The following is a 21,055-nucleotide window of genomic DNA, read 5'->3' as shown; positions in this document are numbered from 1 at the left end:
TATGTAATTTTATCATTAACAATTTTAACACTTTAATACGGCCTACATAGCCGCTTTGTATTTATAATGTAATTATTGCCATATAATCATCGATTTTATACAGAAGCATGTTATTTAATATTAATTGAGTTTACTTGTACGACAATATACTGTGTACTTACATCATACATATGGGCTTACTTGTTTCTGATGATGGCTCTATAGAGCCGAAAACGTTCAATTGATATATTATGTAACAAAATATTGTATAACCAATATACTTGTTAAATAAGGATAAGCATAGACGGCACATGAAATAAATTTTAATTGTCACTAATAGAAAATTAGCTTATCGGTTCCATCATGCTTTTTAAATTTGTAAAAATTAAGTGAAATGTTTAGCCACAATATTATTGTTAAATCTACTGTCCAAAGACTTGTCTGAACCCCAAAAGTGATACCAATAAGGAATTATTCATGAGGCAACTACGCCAGGACATAATGGGGTAGAGTGGCCAGTTCCTTTCCCCCTCTATTGCATACATCGCTGATTAGCTACGTGTTACACTAATCAGACTCCAGATGCAAACAAACAATCGTTTTTCCTCCGACACATATCGCCAAGTGAGATACACTACCTGATACACATCAACCAGAACCTCAATCAGAGGAAAACCACAATATGCATACCACATATGGTTTTCAGTTTAACATATGCATATTATGAATATAACGTTTGAACATTAAACTCAAAACAATTGGCAACTCATTCCCTCTGCTACCCGATCTGTTCATATTAACGGCCTGTGTCTTTAATATTGAAAATAATAGGATTGCCGACATTTAATAACTGACCAGCTTAACGAAAGTGGCTGATATAACTACTTTGTCTCTGACTAAAATTCTAAATCGAATATATACAAAGGTAAAATTTTACTTTAGTAGACCTAATAATAATAATAATAATAATAATAATAATAATAATAATAATAATAATAATAATAATAATAGCAATAATAATAAAAAAGGTAAAGGTATCCCCGTCACACGCCATGAAGGCAGTTGGGGGGCATGGAAGTAGAACCCCATGCTTTCCATGACCTCGGCACTAGAATGAGGTGGTGTGGTCGGTACCATGCTCTGACCACCTTTTACCCCAGGAAAATAATAATAATAATAATAATAATAATAATAATAATAATAATAATAATAATAATTTCAATGCCATACAACTGGGGAAAGTGCTGTAAATAATTTGTATTCTTAATATCTGTTTAAAACTGACAGCTTGGCAATATATTTATAACCGGGTTTATTTTCCAATATTCCGATTGGAACTCAGGTAACAACACTCCTGCCCCATTGTGGCAAACTGACGAACTTCCATTATCATGAGTTCCTACCCCCTCCATGGCTTATGCTACACTGCCCTCGTGATGGCAGAACACGTGACTCTGTTAATAGCTGAGTGAAACTTATGTGTTAGTTGAAAAACAGAAATAGCGACATATTATATTTCTCTAAAATGTGATGTAATTGCGTTAATAATATTTGAAACATTATGAGGAAATTTTGACATCAAGTGCCTTACGGCTTTTGGCATAATAAAATAATTATTTGAATATTATTTTTGGCGTGAAAATTGTATCGATGTCTGCAAGACTTCGTACTCGTATACCCGTGCCTTCTCCAATTTGATGAAATACTGCGTCCTTTTATGTTGTTAAGCGAATTTTCTGTGTTGTAAACAGTAAATATGTATAAGAAATATATATATATATATATATATATATATATATATGTGAAAGTGGAAATATTGATTGATGTGTTAATTAAGTTGTGATTGGACTAAGTTCAATGTTATTGGTGATACTGTGGTGAAATTTAACATTAGTCAGACCATTGTTCTATTTATCGCATTTGTTTTTAAAGTATTAATTATTATTGTTCCTTTTTATGTGGAGGGAATAATTAAGTAATACATAATACAGTTTTTGATAATGTACAGATTTTGAACTAAAAAAAAAGAGATAAGTATGAACAAAAAAATTTTAATGGTAGGCCTACCATATAGTTTTCGTAACTGCTACAATACCTAACTTGTAATTATGTAGGCTAATTAATTTAAATAAAATACGCTTAATGGGGGAATTTTTGCATCATCGATTTATGCATGGTTTAATAATTTTCTGTTGCATTAGAAGCATCACACGCATATTTGGTGCCATGTTTAAATAAATGCTTACGTTTACTGTACCTACATTTCTATATTCACAGTATTATTATACATTATAATTAAGCATAAATTTTTGTAAGATAGATAACCTGTAAATTCAATTTGCCTATATTTATTTGTATATACTGTATTTGTCTCTTACTGTGCTGAATTGTATTGAATTATATTTATCCACTACGTACTATAGGAAGAAAATATACGTAATATAACCGTACTCATGTATAACCGACATGTCATGGATTTTCCACCTATAAGAAAGGGAGGAAGGTAAATGTGTTAAGTTAAAATACTAATATAAATTCTTCTTCATTAAATCTCAAAATATCTTCCACTCTAAAACTTAAAAGTTGATATTTTGAACAAGTCTTGAACAAGTCTTGTTAACATGGTAAATTCTCTTCAAATTAAAATCATGAAGTTTTATAATTATTCCTGCAACTATTACGTAATAAGAAATAAGTGGAAGTTATGCACACACTGCATTAGATAAAACTGAGCTCTGATACACGTTAAAATATTATACGAGTATTTCATTGAAATTTATGTAGCCTGCTCCAATAGAGAAACCCCGACTTTTCGAGTGACGTCACACAAGTTACAATAAGCTTGTTTCTGCAGCAGTTTCCAACCGTCATGACATGAGTATGCGCACATCGACTTTATTGCTTGTGCAACGATAACTTCAAACTCTGACTATTTGCTGGTTAAAGTCAGGCGTTCTTGCAGCGTATCAAACCTCCACCAAACCATTTTCTGACGGTCATAAAAATTTGTGGATCAAGAGCAAACCATTCTCAAACCAGAGTGACGCATGCGCGTGAAACTAGTTCTGCTTGACTTTTATTCACTGGATCGGCTATAGACATACTTTTTACAATTATGTTTTAAGTTTCCATGCTCATCTATATTAGTTATTAAAACATACTGTGAGATTTAATAACATCTTCAATATATGAGATTAGTAAATTATTTTACATGCATGAGCGTGGAGGGATCGTTTCAAATTCATTTCAAACCGATCATCACTGATTATGGGCAATAGTTGAGGTTGGGACAATTTTCATACAGTTGTTAAACCATCACAAACTCGCTGCAGAAACAAACCTATTATGACTTGGTATAGGTCGAGAAGGCAGTGATACTGCCCTCCTCCTTGAATTGTCATGTTACATAAGCACGTTTGAATGACTGTTACACGGTTGTATACAATAATACTTCATAAAAACTTACTTGAGATGTTCCCAATCCTAGTACGGGCATGTGTAGATTGTTATTTAATCTTACAGTAGGCGCCGCCATGTTCGATATTTTAGTAGAGGCACAATGGAAGTGAATTGCTGATTACAGATGCTACGAACTTATATTAAAAGTATCAGCGCTAAGGGATTATATAAGCGCAGATAAGGATTCGTGTTTCACGTTGCATGGAACTTCCTACACTCGACATCCCAGCTAGTTTGTCTTGCGTCAGTTCTTGTTTGTGCATGGCTCACAGTATATGGAGTTTGTGAAATAGTGGCATTGATTTGTTTTCTGTCTCATTTTGAATAGATACGGAAAAAAGCGAACAAGTGTCTACCATGATGTATGCAACGGTAACTGACGGCAGATTGTCTCTTAAGCTAACACATGACAAAAGAGATAAGTCTATTCTTTTTATGGGAGAGTTACAATTGGAGTAGAAATCAGATTGTTTGGTTGCGTAAGCCTACCTGGAGTCAATTATCACTACAATTATAGCACAATAAATGTAGAGTCAATGGTATTTTGCCACGTCTGTGGCTCAAGAGCTGGTCTTCCATCCTGGTGGACCGGATTCAATAACCTGCCAGATCGTGATGGAATTTGTGGTGGACATAGTAGTCGTTGCAGAGGGTTTTTTCGTGGTATTCCCTTTTCTCTGTATTATTGTACCAACAATCCCTACCCCCTCATCTCATCTATCTTCTGCAATAATTAAAAATAGGCTAGGATGAAGATTTAGGGGTAGAACGGGTTTCCGATGCTGAAATAGGAAGGGCTTGAGGCTCAGGGTACCTGGGGTTTATCAGGCCACTCGTGTGTGAATGGGATCTCGCTCTCTCAGGGACGGAGGCAGGATGGACCACCTGTCAGCGAATCCCACCCAGAACATCTGTTGGTTTTGGACAATCGTCGCAAATATGGAGCGCACAATTGGTCAAAGTGTACGGATACGTCCAAGGTTCAGCCTCATAAAGCCAAGCCAAACGGTCTACGAAAAAAACAGTTTTACGTTTGTCGTATAGTTATTACTTCCTAACATATGTTTATACGCTCTCCGCCATGAACTGCCGTGTTATGTTTCAATCTTTGCAAGACGCTTTTATGTTACTTCAGAAAAACTTACCTGAGATGTCCCTAGTTCTAGGACGGGCATATAAATGTTGTTATTTAATCTTACAGTAGGCACCGCCATGTTTCTTGTTTTAGGTGGTGCACAATAAAAAATTGTACTGCTGATTGCAGCTATGCTACGAACGTGTGTCAAACGTATCATTGCCAAGGGATTATATAACCGCACGAAGGAGTCTTGTTTGAATATATATTAATATGTCCGACAGATTGCTTATGAGAAACTGCTGAAATAACTACAGCATTAAAACATATTAAATATATAGTCTAACTATGTACTGTAGGTTTAGTATTCATTAACAAGTTACATTCCAGCTAACAGGAAACTTCCAATTGGACAGGAGTAAAATATGTTCAATAATATTATCATCAGTATTTTTAAAACCTTGCGGCTACATTATACTATCGGATACCTTGACCTGACTGATTCACCATTTAACCTCTCTGGCTTCAAGGGCTAAGAATTGTGACGTCAACTAACGCCAGCTTGCAGGAATTCTTTCATTAAACCCTAGATCATATATATAACATAGCTAATCTCTATGTTAAAATTGGTAGCACTTTGAAGAGAACAACCACCAGGATTGCCACCCGTCCGCCGTAAACGAACACGAGATGGAAGTACAGTCGCTAGTGCAATTCAAATGGCAGTTATGACGTGACTCCTTATATAACAACTAGATGGTAGCATAGTAAACCTGACAAAAGTTTTACCGTCAAAGCCTATAAGGCCGAGCAATCTCGGTATATATGATCTAGGATTAAACACGACTAACGCCGTCTCATCCTTTTCCAGAAAGCACAGCCGAAATAAAGAGAGCGCTTGCGCTAACTCAGCAACTTCAATATTTACGTAAAGTTGTTTTCTTACATGAAGTAAAGCCACTAAGGGAAAACACCAAAGGAGACGGATTCGATCCGCTGCTGTGGATAGAGGGATTGAGGCTCGGCTCGACGTAGCTCAGTGGTGGTTAGATCGCCAAGTGCGTAGAACTGGGGGTCCCGGGTTCGATTCCCGGCGCAGGAGCGTATTTTTCTCCATTAATAACCAAATTCAATATTGCTGGGTCTGGCGAGCACACCTCTTAGTGGATTCGCACGTGGGAAATTCAAACTAGATTTATGATGTAACAATGAATATCGTATAGTAAAACAACAGTGTATAGAAATTACTTGATAGGGTTGACTGCACACCATTGGGTAGCATAGTTAATTATGTGTTGCAATATGAGTTTTTATATGTTCCGAACTTAAAAGTAAATTTCAGAGAGATTACAGTTATCAGAACTAATGGGAAATGACGAATTTGATTAAGAAAGCCGACCTTGTAAGATAGGTCACGAATAATATCCGTCTGGTGTAGGAGCCATTACGTAATCTGAAAGTTGGTAACTGATATTGTAATATAAATTTAAACAGCTTAAACATTACTCACTATTATTATTGTTATTATTGTCCAGTATCATCTTTTGTATTATTATTATTATTATTATATTATTATTATTATTATTATTATTATTATTATCATTATTTAATAACTGTCTGAAGACAGGTTTAAATCTCACAAGTGGTACCAATAAGGTATTACTTATGAGGCAACTAAGCCGGAGATAGTGAAGTAGGGTAGCCAGTTCCTTTCCCCCTCCATTGCATATATCTCTGATTAGCTACATATTACTTCAGACTTCAGATGTATACACATGTTCTTCCTCTGACACATACAGTTAAGTATTGTTATTGTTATTATTATTAATATTATTATTATTATTACTACTACTACTACTACTACTACTACTACTACTACTACTACTACTACTACTACTACTACTACTACTACTACTACATACACTGTCGGCCTGGGTAGCATTGTCGTTATAGCACTGACCTTTCCTGCTCGAGATTACCGGTTCGATCCCCGTCCAGGTCGATGGCATTTAATGTGCTTAAATGCGACAGACTCATGTCAGTAAATTTACTGGCATGTAAAAGAACTCCTGCTGGACAAAATTCCGGCACATCGGCGATGCTAATATAACCTCAGCAGTTGCGGGCGTCGTTAAATAAACCATAATTTTTCTTGCATTCATACATACATACATACATACATACATACATACATGTGTTCTGCCCATGGGCAGATCTTTCATTGCAAACCCAGCATTCTCCAATCTTTCCTATTTTATGCCTTCCTCTTAGTCTACGCATATGATCCACAGAATTGTCTTAATGTCGTCTATCATCTGATAACTTCTGCCCCGAAATCTTCTCTTGTTCACCATTCCTTCCAATGTATCCTTCAGTAGACAATTCTTCTCAGTCATTGACCCAACCAATTCCTTTTCCTCTTTCTGATCAGTTTTAACATCATTATTTCTTCATCCACTCTTTCCAATACAACTTCATCTCTTATTCTGTCTGTCCATTTCACACGCTCCATTCTTCACCACATCCACATTTCAAGTGCTTCTATTTCTTTTCTTCACTTCGTCGTAATGTCCGTGTTTTTACTCCATACAATGCCACACTTTACACAAAGCACTTCACTAGTCTCTTCCTTAGTTCTTTTTACAGAGGTCCGCAGAAGATGCTCCTTTTTCTATTAAAAGCTTCCTTTGCCATTGCTGTCCTTGTTTTGACTTCCTGGCTGCAGGTCATGTTACTGCTTATTAGTACAGTACATCCCAAGATGAATGTTATTGTTTTTTATTGTACTGTATAATTCCTCGTATGTGAAATAATGAGTTGTATTACGCTTTATACTTTATGGATAGTTTTGAATTTGAATTTATTGTTTTAGGCTCAATATAATTCATGCAGTTCACTTAAGCAATAATTTTATTTAAGACAAATTTATTTATTGTTCTTTCAAATGTTACATTAATAATGGATAACAATACTGACTAAATTGCCATATATTCAGGAATCATCGTTGGCAAATGGGTAGTATTTATGTCCTCTTGCGCTGTAAAGAAGAAAATGTAAAGTTGAATGCAATGTAATAATTCGTACTGTATGTGCTAAGTTATTAGAGTAGAACTTACAATTCGAATCCACACACTCGCACGTTCTTGTTCAAAGCATCAATACTCGCGAGCTCTTCGGGACTTAGTTGGAAACCAAAGACGTCAAAATTCTCTTGAAGTCTCTTCTTATTCGATGACTTCGGTATTGGGACTGTATCACGTTGAATCTAAAAAGAAAGTAAAGTCTTATATTTATTTTATATATTTTATTTTGGAAATTAATTTAAGAAGTTATGATAATTTTAAACAGTTTTTTTGTTGTTTTCTAAAGCAGGCATATTTTCTGTAAACAGAGTGAACAGTTAGAGCGCTTTCAGAATAAGAAGGCATATAAGGCGGAGCTAGTTCAGGCCGGTCTATGTCGACTAGCCAGTGACAGTGAAGCGGTGTTGCCTAGTTAAATAGTCGCGAAGTCTCGCTGAAGCGTCGCGTGTTAGTTTCTTTCTTGCGCGCACAATATTTATGGCTAGTAATGAATTTTAAGCTATGGCATTCGACAGAGCTCCGAATTCTGAATCCAACAGTACAAGAATGGCAATTGTATGTCAACTGGTTCGCGTGTTATCGCTTTAAGACTAAACAGAGATATCCAACCTACAGCATAGAACATATTTTGCTCTGAATTCCGCTCTGTAAATGAAGATAGAATCTGTTTATTTTCAAATTCAGATGTGGACTGTTTTCTCTTGTGTGATGTGTAACTTACCGTAATAATGTCTCTTGAAGGGATTGCAATTGGCTCTGGTGTTTCTTCTGTTATAAGCAAAGGGATAGTCCAACACTCACAAGCGAGGAGTATGGTATTTTTGTATATAATTTTTTTAAAGGACTAACTTATGATTCAGTGCGTGTCAGTTCTTCACGAACAAAGAATCTGACTGCAGAGATGTGTGGTTTAGAATTGCACACGTTATCTCATATTCTCGGACAGGACAAAGAGACAATTAGAATAGGGGTATACTTGAATTTACCTCTCCTGGAAAATAACGCAAAACAAACGTGTTAATTAGACTATTTGTACAGTTTTCAGAACCGTGTATTATTTCATCGTACGATATTTTAAATGCATTAGTAATTAGTATGTGTTAGCAGTGCCGTTATAATAGAACGTGGAAAGAAGAAGGAAGCTGAGAACAATCATAGGCACGATTTTCACTTTTCATTGGAATATTATACATGATATAAGACGAAATATTACATAAACATGAGATATTTGGATGATATTGTAAACATAAACACTCCTGCCTCTTTTTCCATGAATTACACGAAGAGCATTAACAACATTCTTCCTTAAGAGCATTACAAAACTTTATAAAATGAAGCACATTAACTACATTTCATTTTTAAAATAAATACAGGCATGCTAGGAACGAGGAGATTTTATAATTCCAAAACTCAATTTCTATTTTAAAAACCTTTCGTTATGTATATATATATATATATATATATTACACTTTATACGATTTTTTCTAATATACAATTTTTATCTTCAATATATTAACGATATTATTGGATTACGGTTTTCATATTCGCTTCTGTACAACTACCTTCACTCGTAGGTTTATATTGCCACAGGCCAGAGTGATAGAACATAGAATCCTGGACTTCTAGGTAGGTATAAGCTTGAGGATTAAATTAAATTAGATAGGCTTCATTTAATAAAGTAAAAGAAAGTAATCTTCAGTTTCAATATGAGTACTGAATTAGGCCTACGTATGAACAGATATGCTTATATTCTTATAGCCGGATTCTTAGCCAGAATATGGAACACTGAACCTCTAGATATGTAAAAATTATATGATAAAATAAAATTAGATAGACTTAGTTTATCAGAGAAAAATAAAATAATCTACAGTTTCAGTATGAGTACTGAATTATATATGAACACACATTATGATTACGTTGCATTATAGCCAGATTCGTAACCAGAATGTAGAACCCGGACCCCAAGGTATGTATGAGCTAGAGAATTAAATTAAATTATATAGGCTTCATTTAACGGAGGAAAAATAAAATACTTTCCAACTTCAATACTAAATTACGTATCTACATATATGTTTTCGTTTTGTTATCGCTAGATTCTTAGGCTGCCCCTACAAACAAACTGTACCTTATCTTTCCTCTGGAGAAATAAACAATAATAAATTCAGCTTTGCTGTACAAGGAAGTCTGAGTAAGAATTAAAACATTCTTTCTCAGACATTAGCAAAGTAAATTTCTACATATCTGTCACTTTATTTCGCAAGTCAGTGACTCCTAGAGCTACTGATCTATGAAGCGAAGAAGTTATAAAAATTGAGATCAGTAAGAGTAATTATATTTAAACATTACACACAATGAAGGAACAGGTCTCGACCCGCTCGCTCAGCGAGAGAGCTGCAACTGATATGTTCTGTCCTTATCTGTAGTCTCTGCCTTCCACGTCTCGTGCACCGTGCACTGTTTGACAACGTCGAACTGTTGCTAGCACTCAATTGGCTTAGGCCATATGCCTTCTTATTCTGAAACCGCTATGGTAATGTTATTCAGTTTAAGGTGTTATTCTTTGAAATATTCGAAACAAAAAAGTTTAATTTTGCAAATCTGGCTTTCAGATAGTAGCTCCCTGTAAAGCAGGTTTGAATAATTTCAAGGAAAAATTGTTCCGGGGCAGGGTATCGATACCGGGACCGCACGCTTAGCGCACGAATGCTCTCCTGACTGAGCTACCCCAGGAACCATACACGACACCGTTACAATTTTTTCTTTACGAGTATATCCACACAACTCAAATGGGCTGACAAGACGCCAGAACCCAACTTTGAGTGCACACAAATTCTGTGTGACTTAAATTGCTTCCTGTTAACGTACCTCCAGTAACGAAATATATTATGCAAATCTGACTTTCATGTAGTATGGTTCCTGGGGTAGCTCAGTCGGGAGAGCATTCGTGCGCTAAGTGAAGGATCCCGGGATCGATACCCGGCCCCGGAACAATTTTTCCTTGAAATTATTTTTAAAAGTTTAATATAATTTTGCTCATTTTTGCTTTCTTTTCGAGATAAAAATTGTTTTACATGAAACAATTTATAGCGTGCTTCGGGATAGCCATTGATTGAATTCCCAATATGCTCAGTCAGTTTAAGAGAGCACTGTGTTGTGATAATAATTGAGTGAAAGAATTTTAATTTTTTCCTTAAAATGTAAAGAAATTTAATCCGAAAAAATGTAACTTTTCGTTCTGCAATCGGCCCTAGCGAGAATCGTGCACTCGACGGAGGGGACATCAGATCAGCAGGCAAACGCGCTATCTCCTCAGATGCGCGGGTGACTGATCGATGTTAGGTTATGTAAAAACCGTAATATAATATATAAACAGCAAACCTTAAACGTTATATATCAGTGGTAGTTTAGTCTTTCGTCGCAATTAAATAACTGTCTGAAATAAGTGAATGTTCTATGGAAATCTTATCAACACTATGGATACAAGATACAAAGAAGCTTTACTCACCAAATATTTCAATATAATCTGAGCCACGCTCTTGCCGTGAGTCTTCGCCAGGCTCTGCAGAGTTGGATCATTCAGAGGAGCCGGCTGGTCTTTACCTGCAAGACTGTTAGGACTTCCCAGAGGACTGTAGGCTGTTACAACAATTCCTTTCTTCTTGCAGAACTCTATCAGCTTTCTCTGTGTCAAGTAAGGGTGGACCTCCAACTGAAAGGTCACGTTGTACAAAAGTAAAACATAATTTCTCTTTGAATTATTTCACGTATGTTGTCATTTTATTAATAATGTAAACTTATGAATTGTTAGTTTGATGATTTTCAACGAATCCATTTCATTCCATAGAATTCTGCGAATAGAGTTTGTTATTGCGTGTAAAAACTCTATAGTCCTTGGACTTCATGTATCAAATATTTATATAAATGTTACAACTTAGGTGATGATGATAACATGTTCTTTTAAAGAAAGAGGCGATCAGAGGTTCTTATGCATGCTTCCAGATTGTACAATATATTGCATATTGTGCTTACTGAACCTCTTGAAGGAAAAGATAAGATTTGTGAAACCAGCACATAAATTTTCAGTCACGGAGCAGCTACAGAAATAATCTCAGGCACTTATAACGTGAAGAGTTTCTACTGGAGAGTATAGCAGATAAAATGTTACGGAAGTTTCAACACGTGACAACATTTGTTTATCAGCGGCAATGAATGAGTGCACGAATGAACGAACGAATGAATAAGTGAACAAATGTATGGCCGGACGGACGAACGAACGAACGAAATGAACGAATGAACTTGATGATGCTAAAACTCTTGCTCTACAATCGTGACGTATTTTATAATAAGAAGTAAAAAAAAAGGTAAAGGTATCCCCGTAACATACCATGAAGGCACTTGGGGGGCATGGAGGTAGAGCCCCATGCTTTCCATGACCTCGGCACTAGAATGAGGTGGTGTGGTCGGCACCACGCTCTGACCGCCTTTTACCCCCGGGAAAGAAAGATCCGGTACTCAATTTTATAGGAGGCTGAGTGAACCTCGGGGCCGTTCTGAAAGTTTGGCAACGAGAAAAAATCCTGTCACAACCTGGGATCGAACCCCAGACCTTCCAGTCCGTAGCCAGCTGCTCTACCAACTGAGCTACCCAGCCGCCATAATAAGAAGTATTTTAAACAATATTAAAACATAAATCAGGTTAATTACATTTTTGTTCCTATGGTAAAATAGTACTAAATGGCGAATTTATTCATACCGAGGACTCAGATTCGATTCCCGACGTTTACTGGAGTGATAACTGTCGAGGACAAAATCGGAGGACAAGTGGTCTTTTCAAGGTTCGAATATTACAAGTTGATAGAAAACCGCATACGTGAACTTTAAATTCGGACAAAAAGTGGGCGTTGCCAGTCATCTAGATTAATGAGCTTCAAAATGGCGTTGTATCATGTTATATACATTATGAATGGATTTTAATTGATTGGGATAGTATTCCCTAGGAAAATAGAAGTTATTTTACATAAAAATTTAAAAAACCATAATTTTGAGCTAAATATCTCTCCCCTTTATCATATTTGTATTCTGATTTCCATAGTTTTCGTAGCCGTTTATGTGTGTACGTGTGGGCAAACAAATTGATTTCAGTTTATTTTAACAATAAATTTGAAATTTCATAAGACAATATGTAGATGTGACGGCAAAAGGCTATTATATGGGATTACAAAATGCTCACTTCTAAATGGATCAGTGAAAATTTCGTCTCTTGCAATAAAAGGAAAAACCTTATATTAATTTTAATATATATCGAATTGTATTTTTGATTTCAGAGAACAGTTTATTTGAAATATTAATTTTGAGAATTAGGTAATGAAAAGATCGTGTATTAACACTCCATTCATTACATTCGGCTTTTCGAACGTGAGCGGTCTGTGTTTGTTATTGCTCAGTGCCATCAATCAACAGCTTAACAGTCAACAAAAACAGTGCAAAGTTTAATTGCTTCCCTAACTCGGAAATGAGAAAGCCCTATTGTCACAATGGGGAGATTGTAATAGCTTTGTCAATGCTGAATTTACATTCCTATTATGCATATATTCATTGTTTCAAGCTACCTGATAATTTATATTATATATTAGGCCTATTATAATGTATTATTATATCATTAGAAATCTCACTGACTGTTTGTCTGCTTAGGCTAATCTAACCCCTTCGCTGTTTCTACTATTGCCTCCTACTTTCCGACATGAGTTTTTTAAATGTAATCATGCACATAACATACAATTTCCTGTATTCGTTTATCCTCTCCTATTACAGACGACTTTCTTTGGACACTTTCCCCACCGGTCTCGATATTAGCACAACCATGTTCACCAATGTCTTGGGTCACATTATATCTATTATCATTGCCATAATGATTGTCATTATTTTCTCAGGGTCTCCATGTGTTATCCATAGTTCAATATAGTATTAAAACGTAATGTATTAACACAATACAAATATAAATAATATAAATTTAATTTGCTTGTATGATGAACGCACTAACATTTTCATTCACTTCACCTTCACTTGTAATACGCCGTTTTATATAGCCTAGCGCAGGTTCTGTAAATCTATGTAGGATAATACTGGGTGAACAGTATAGAGCAGAACAGGTTTCACGGCCTCGCGCGGCCTTGAGTTCCCCACCTCCATGCGCATAACCGGCCGGCTACGTTATCTCTCGAAGATACGACCGTAGAATACTGCATAGATTTTGCAACACCAAACTTACAGTAGCAAGGAATCTTGAGGTCCCAAACAATAAAAACCAGTCAGTTTAACTTATACATTATACATCATTATTAGTGGCACGGCGGCGAGCGACAATAAAAACTTAGTGTACGCCGACGTTAACCCTGAGTGAGACGATCGGTAAAATTGAAAAATAACTGTCACAGGTTGCGAAATAACCCTTCCCAACAAAAATTAATGATAATTATGAAATTGACTCTAGCTGCCCAATTATGTGCAACATATTATGTTGCTGATGTATGCAGGCCTCTATACTTACTTACTTACTGGCTTTTAAGGAACCCGGAGGTTCATTGCCGCCCTCACACAAGCCCACCATTGGTCCCTATTCTGAACAAGATTAATCCAGTGTCTATCATCATATCCCACTTCCCTCAAATCCATTTTAATATTATATGCAGGCCTCTATAAAATTGAAAAATTCAGTGTACTTTCCTCTTAAACGATTTGTAACTTTCTGGTAAGAGTAGTGCATAGGCTATAGTTGGAAACTGTAAGATTTTTGTGCTTCTTCTTCTTCTTCTTCTTCTTCTTCTTCTTCTCCTCCATATTTGCACATCTAGTTGCTTATTAGGCGCCTAAGTTGTGATTTATTTGTATCTAAGCATCAGATATCTATTCACGAAGCACGCAATAATATAAAATTAGTTGAGTGAAATACCGTACGGGAAACGAATAATTATTATTAGACCGCGGGAGTGCGGGCCCTAATACGGCGATTGCAGTTGACTATGCAGACGGGTATAGAGTATGACGCAAGTCTCTCTCGCCTTTCGCAGTACTGTTCCGTGCATCGAACCCGAAACATTCAGAGTGTGTTTAGCTGTCATACTGAAGAGTTGCGTGTGTGAAATGACACATATTACAATGCCTAAAACAACTCGTTCACGAAGTGCAATACTAAATAATTTAGTGGAACAATTCGGACGCGATATATTTAGGCTATTATAGAAGGAGAAAGTGTTGTATGTGTCATGTGTAATTTCAGATTATTACGAACTAGGAAGTACTATTTTGAAAGACACTGTAATAGTAAAACACAATTCAAACAAAAACCAATCGAGTTCAAATAGTGGGTCACAATTAAATATAGATTTATGTAACATGGTACACACAAACATTCCATTCAGAACTTTGGACAATCCCCACTTTAGATCATTTCTGGAAAAATACACAAACCAACATGTTCCAGGAGAAACAACAATACGTAAAGAATATTGATCAATTTCGTACCAGAACACGATTTCCAAAATTCGAGAAAGCGTGAACGATCAGAAAATATATGGGTTTCAGTTGATGAGCCTACAGACGTCAGTGGTAGATATGTGGCAAATGTGGTGGTCGGTATACTTTCCGAGAACTGTGTAGGGGAAAAAATTATGCTAACTTCAGAGAAACTGGAAAAGGTAAACTATGCAACTATTGTCCAAGTTTTTTTATAAGGCTGTACGCCTTTTATGGCCGGAAAGGATTAAATAAAATAATGTACTTCTTTTTGTCACTGATGCAGCTCCATATATTATTAAGGCAGCAAAACAACCTAAAGAGCGGTATTCCAACATGGTGCATTTAACTTGTCTGGCGCACGGACTGCAAAATTCCGTCGACATCGCATCAATTAGATAAGTACGAAATGTATGATTATTGTATGTATGCAATTCATATACTCAAGAGTGTACGTCTGAAGCACGCACAGTGAGTTGCTTACCTGAGAGTTCATTACACTCGCCACGGAACGCTCCAATCATACTTAACTTGACGGTAAAGGGCCCGCACTCCCGCGGTTTAATTATTATGTTATTCACCTGGTTCACGACGGGTTTGATTGTAGCAACATCCAGTATCCTCTGAACTTGTTCTTCATTGAAGTTTGACAAGCCGATGCTCTTGACTAGCCCCTTCCCCACCAGATCCTCCATTGCTTTCCACGTGTCCACGTTCCTCATCGCTCATAATTATCTGGTTGTTAGAGTCTCTTGGCCACAGGATATCTCCTTCCTGTAATATCACATCACTCTTTAATATTTCTCACATAGAGAAGTAGGAAATGTAAATATTAACAATATTTCAGTCTTTATGTGAATTGTTTTGCATATACTGTATGTATGAATTTTATTTTGTTTCCTTCATTTATTTTTGACTACGTCTTTAACACAAGTTTTGTTGTCCATACTGACCAAATTTTAGTAGGAAATTGAAAGTACAAGGACCAAATACCTTACTATAATAATGCCGGACAGCTGTATACTAGCAGCATTGATGGGAGTGCGAAATATCGCGGACCTGACATAGCGGAGCGGTGTGGAATTACGTCCACAAATACAAATATTAACATAGCGTAAATAGATAGGATTGGATAGAACAAAGAAAAATGTGTGGCTTAGTGGATAAAGCGTCAACACGTAGAGCTAAAAACTCGGGTTTGAACCCGGTGCCGCAGAGAATATTTCTCTGTTCTATCCATCCTTCACCATATGGTAACGCAGAATTCCTACACGGAAATACCATATGTACTTCGATACATCATAATATGATATGCGTAAGTAATCACTTAGTGATTCAAGACGGCATTCTTGCCGTCGGATCCTGGCTACTTAGTCACTTGTAATGAGTGCATCTCTGTACACAGTACGTTGGACATTATGCCACTGTCACATATTCTGTGACATAGTACATGAGGGTAGGCCACCAAACGGAAAACTGAGAGGTAGAACATAAACTGAGGGGATTCGATCCGGCATCGGAACTGGAATACGGTGTGGCTTAGTGGATAAAGCGTCAGCACGTAGAGCTGAAAATCCGGGTTCGAGTCCCGGTTCCGGAGAGAATTTTTCTCTGTTCTATCCATCCTTCATCATAATATGATAACGCAGATTTCCTGCACGGAAATATCATATGTACTTCGGTACATCATAATAAGGTGCTTTAAGGTAAGAGCATTGAAATATCAGCAAATATTAAACTACCAAATGTGCATCCTTCAGAAGGCAGTTTCTTCTCAACCATTGAACTAGCCAATTCCTTTTCCTCTTCCTGATCAGTTTCAGTATAATTCTTTCTTCATTCACTCTTTCCAACACAGCTTTGTTTCATATTCTGTCTGTCCATTTCACACGCTCCATCCTTCTCCATAGGCCTAGACACATTTCAAATGCTTCTAGTTGCTTCTCTTCACTTCGTCCATTTTTCTGCCTCATACAATACTGTATTCCACACAAAGCATTTCACTAGTCGCTTTCTTAGATCTTTCTATAGAGGTCCGCAGAAGATGCTCCTTTTTCTATTATGGAAAGATAATTGCTCGATGAAAATAACTCATTGAAACTTACTTTGAAAGCAAATGGCCAGTGTAGGAGATACAAATCTACGTACTCCAGCCCCAAGTCAGAGAGGGTCTTCTTGCAGGTAGGGAGCACCTTTTTGGGGTTGTGATAAGTATTCCAAAGCTGTAGAAAGAGAATAAAGAAGCAATATTAAGGAATATTACAATATATGAGGAAGTAATATAATTTTATTTATTATAAATGTGACTTTTAAGTTCAATTATCTTTAACAATTAAAAGCACTTAAGTAGTATACTTGAAACTCGATTATAAGGGAAAGTATTATGGCGTTGCGGCTTAACAGAGAAAACCAAAAGAAAATATAGTTTGATTGTTACAAAAATTAACACAGTTTGATGAAGTAACAGTCGACCAGACTGTCATCAAGGCAAAAGGAACTTAAGATCAAGAAAGAAAGATCGAGAAAGAGGCAGCGAATTACTTAAAAACTTGCGCTTGATAAATTGATTTATGCAAGAGCACTTCTAAATGTATATAACCATCTGTGATATCTCGAGGGAGAAAAAAGAGACAATTTATTAGAAAAAAAGAATGGCAGTGTTGTCAATTAAGTTACTTTTTCGCTAAATTTGGTAACTTTTAACTGTTTCCCGGCGAAAATTTCTTTTAACTTTTTTATTCGGGCCACTATAGCTAGAACTTCAAAGAGTGTCCCAGAACTCACTCAAAGGTGCACTCACTGGACTGTGATTGAGGGGATTTTCAAGTTCTCATGTAAAGATAGAAGTGAATTTGAATAAATTTTCTATTGTTCATACACCGTCATTCATTGGTTTCCTTTGCAGAATCTGCTTTCTTACTTACAGCCAAGTGTTCCATCTGAAAATTATAAGGGATTGTGTAGTATTGTTAAAACAATTCTAGGTCACGTTATATTAGATAGAAATAAGTTTTATAAATACGTTTTAGCTATAAAATGGTTCATATTTACAAGTTTTTGGTTTAATTTTGATTTTGTTCTAACCATTTTCCCTTCCCCGTCATTATATTAGATAATCGAGAGTTGACTGCAGTTGAAATACGAGAGATGTATTAAATGTAATATCCTTACTGGGATATGATGTAGTAACACAAAAACAGAACATAGTTTTATAAGCATTCCTAATATCCACCGCCACTATTGCAGTTACACTTGTATATTCATTTCTTTTTGAAGACTTAGATGAACAACGTTACCAATTTTAATTCCCAATAGAACAAGTAGTCCATTAAAAACAAGTTACCAGTTACTTTATTTCAAGAAACTTTCGAATTAGCAAAGTTATAAGTGACGATGAAATATGTTTCGATCCAGACTGAGAACAAGTATTCGCAGAAAACTTATTTCATTGCTTCTTTTCCACAAGAAATCTCGAATCATCTGCTTGCCCTCGAGTCCCATTCATCGCAACTTGTGTGGATAATGAAGCCAAGGCTAAATGAATATGATTATTTACAAAGAAAACAGTAAAACTTGCTGAACAGAAGGTATGATATGAAAACAGGAAAGAGATAATACAAAATGTAAGTATGACGTTTGCATATCTAATATCGAAATATGTTTGCTAATGTTAGTCTTGGTTCTGTTATCAAAATGTGGAAGATCTTGAATTATGTTACTATTTTACGGTAGACAGTACCTTACTAGTTACAAAAATATCTTCCCGTTTGATTACACCTTCGTTTATCTTCGCTCTGATCGCCGCTCCAACTTCGTTCTCATTTTCGTACACCATGGCACCATCAATGTGGCGATAGCCGACGTCAATAGCATCTTTCACCACTTGCTCCACTTCACCAACTTTTCCAGCCTGTGAAATGTAAAATATTTTATTTTCATTTTCAGAATACTTCATACACAGAACACAGTTCACACTAATTCTTCGCGAATTATACGTTCAGTATACCTGACTTCTGAAAAATGCCTGTTATTTGGAACGTAATTCAGGAAGATTAACATTTTATGATTATTTTTACACTCTTTTCACAAAATGTAGGAGATACGAAAACATATATTGACTTGACTGATGCAATTCGGAGAAATTAAGGTATTCCATGGAATAACAACTTAACGTACATTACGTCATTATCCGTTTCCAGCATATATTCAATCTTTAATAACACATCTCCCTCCTGAAAAAATATTATTTCCTTCCAACAAATACATTGTCGTCTAGAAACATTTGAATAGCGTTATGCGCATTGCTGTTATACCAAATCTAAAATGTTTGATGCTATATATCTCAAATTCAAGATTTTGTAGTTAAGTTCTTGTTCGAGAGAACACCTCAGTTGTAGATAATTTTCTTATAGAGTTTAGATAAAATTACCATGTTCCTTTCCCCTTGCTTTTCTTCCAGATTGGGCCTGTTGGTTCATTCTCTTTCTACTTTCAAATCTTGAACCAAAACTGTACATTTACGCACCCCCATATCACATTTTCTTTACGTAGAAAGGTTATTGGTTGTGAATTTCTGATTAAAAAATGTTAATTATTTATCTGATTTCACAGCAATAATTGTAAATAATGAATAGTAAATTCGTACACATGCTACAATGTACAAATATTTAGAGAAGGTATACAGCCTGAAACCAAATGTATGCGAGCGCCGTAGCTCTTAGTGAAAACCTTATGATGGAGGTTGCTAGCTTGCTGTAGGTGGAAGAGTAGCAAGAGAGGCTTCCCAGTCCACCTTCTTCTTCCCCTCACGCGCAAGTTAGTTTCACGAGATAACGAATGAATGTACAGTCTTAGAAAAGTTTTACAAGTCCCAGAAAGGAGGCAGTGCGCATGATCAGATATACAGCGAAACAAAACTAATTTTATTACCTCAGCTAGTCCTCTTGTGAACCAGGTCGCACGTCCTCTGATTATGCGCACTGCCTCCTTTTTGGGACTTAAAAAGTATCTGTGCGACAAAACTTTTTTCTAAGACTTTACACATTCTTAAGTAATGTGGTCATAAAAATGAAAGAAATAGTGTTACGAAGTGAACACATACTTTCTCGTAATTTTTACGCATTTCATAACATTTCAGTTACTTTATGTAAACGCAAATTATGTTAAAATTATAGTTTTTCTTCTTCTTCTTTTCTGCAAGTACAAAGGCATGTTACTCTTCAAACGTTTGGTCGCACAATCGCTTCCCTTCTTCCTTGCAATTAATAATGTAGAACTATTACTGTACAGTATTTTATTGTGGATTCTTTTCACATTCATCTGTTCCACATGTTGTACACAGGGGATCCGGTATATTTGTTACAGTTTCTTCGTTACACGAAATACTGCCATTACGTAGATTCTTCGAGCAACAGTGTATATTACTGTGGAATCCCGGCCACCAAATTACTCAACTGAGTGCGCTCTTTGTATAATGGCAGTTGACTTAATAAAATATTAACATACATGCCCAACTTGGAATCAGGCCACAAAGAGAAAAAAACACTGGAGCAGAGAGGTTCGATCGGGCGCTGCGGATTGGACTTCGGCGTAGCTCAATGGTGAGAGCGCTTGGTACGTAGAACCAAGGACCCGGGGTTCGATCGCCGTCGTCGGAGGGAATTTTTCTCCTCTAATATTAATTGTTGCCATGACAGATGTATTCTGTAGGACCAAAATATAATAATCTTTTCTTAGATTACATGAAGTAATTATCACTTCCAAGAACACGAAATTTTTAAAACATAGTATCACGATGTGTATACAAGTATGGAATGAAACTACATCATATTAATAATCATATCTGAATTCAGTTATAAGAAAATAAACAAATCGTGATTTCTGATGTTTTGTACATGTCATTGATTTACGGCACTTTGGAAATAAGCTCTTCAATTAGATTTCCACC

At 36.1% G+C, this 21,055-nt stretch overlaps 1 pseudogene; it reads right to left on the bottom strand.

Moving 5' to 3' along the window:
• LOC138701447 (uncharacterized) overlaps window positions 1-21,055 on the bottom strand; it is a 51,799-nt pseudogene that overhangs the window by 18,125 nt on the left and 12,619 nt on the right.

This window comes from Periplaneta americana, chromosome 1 (genome assembly GCF_040183065.1).
Source record: "Periplaneta americana isolate PAMFEO1 chromosome 1, P.americana_PAMFEO1_priV1, whole genome shotgun sequence".
Taxonomy (NCBI): domain Eukaryota; kingdom Metazoa; phylum Arthropoda; class Insecta; order Blattodea; family Blattidae; genus Periplaneta; species Periplaneta americana.
This window is presented reverse-complemented; position numbering and strand designations above follow the sequence as displayed.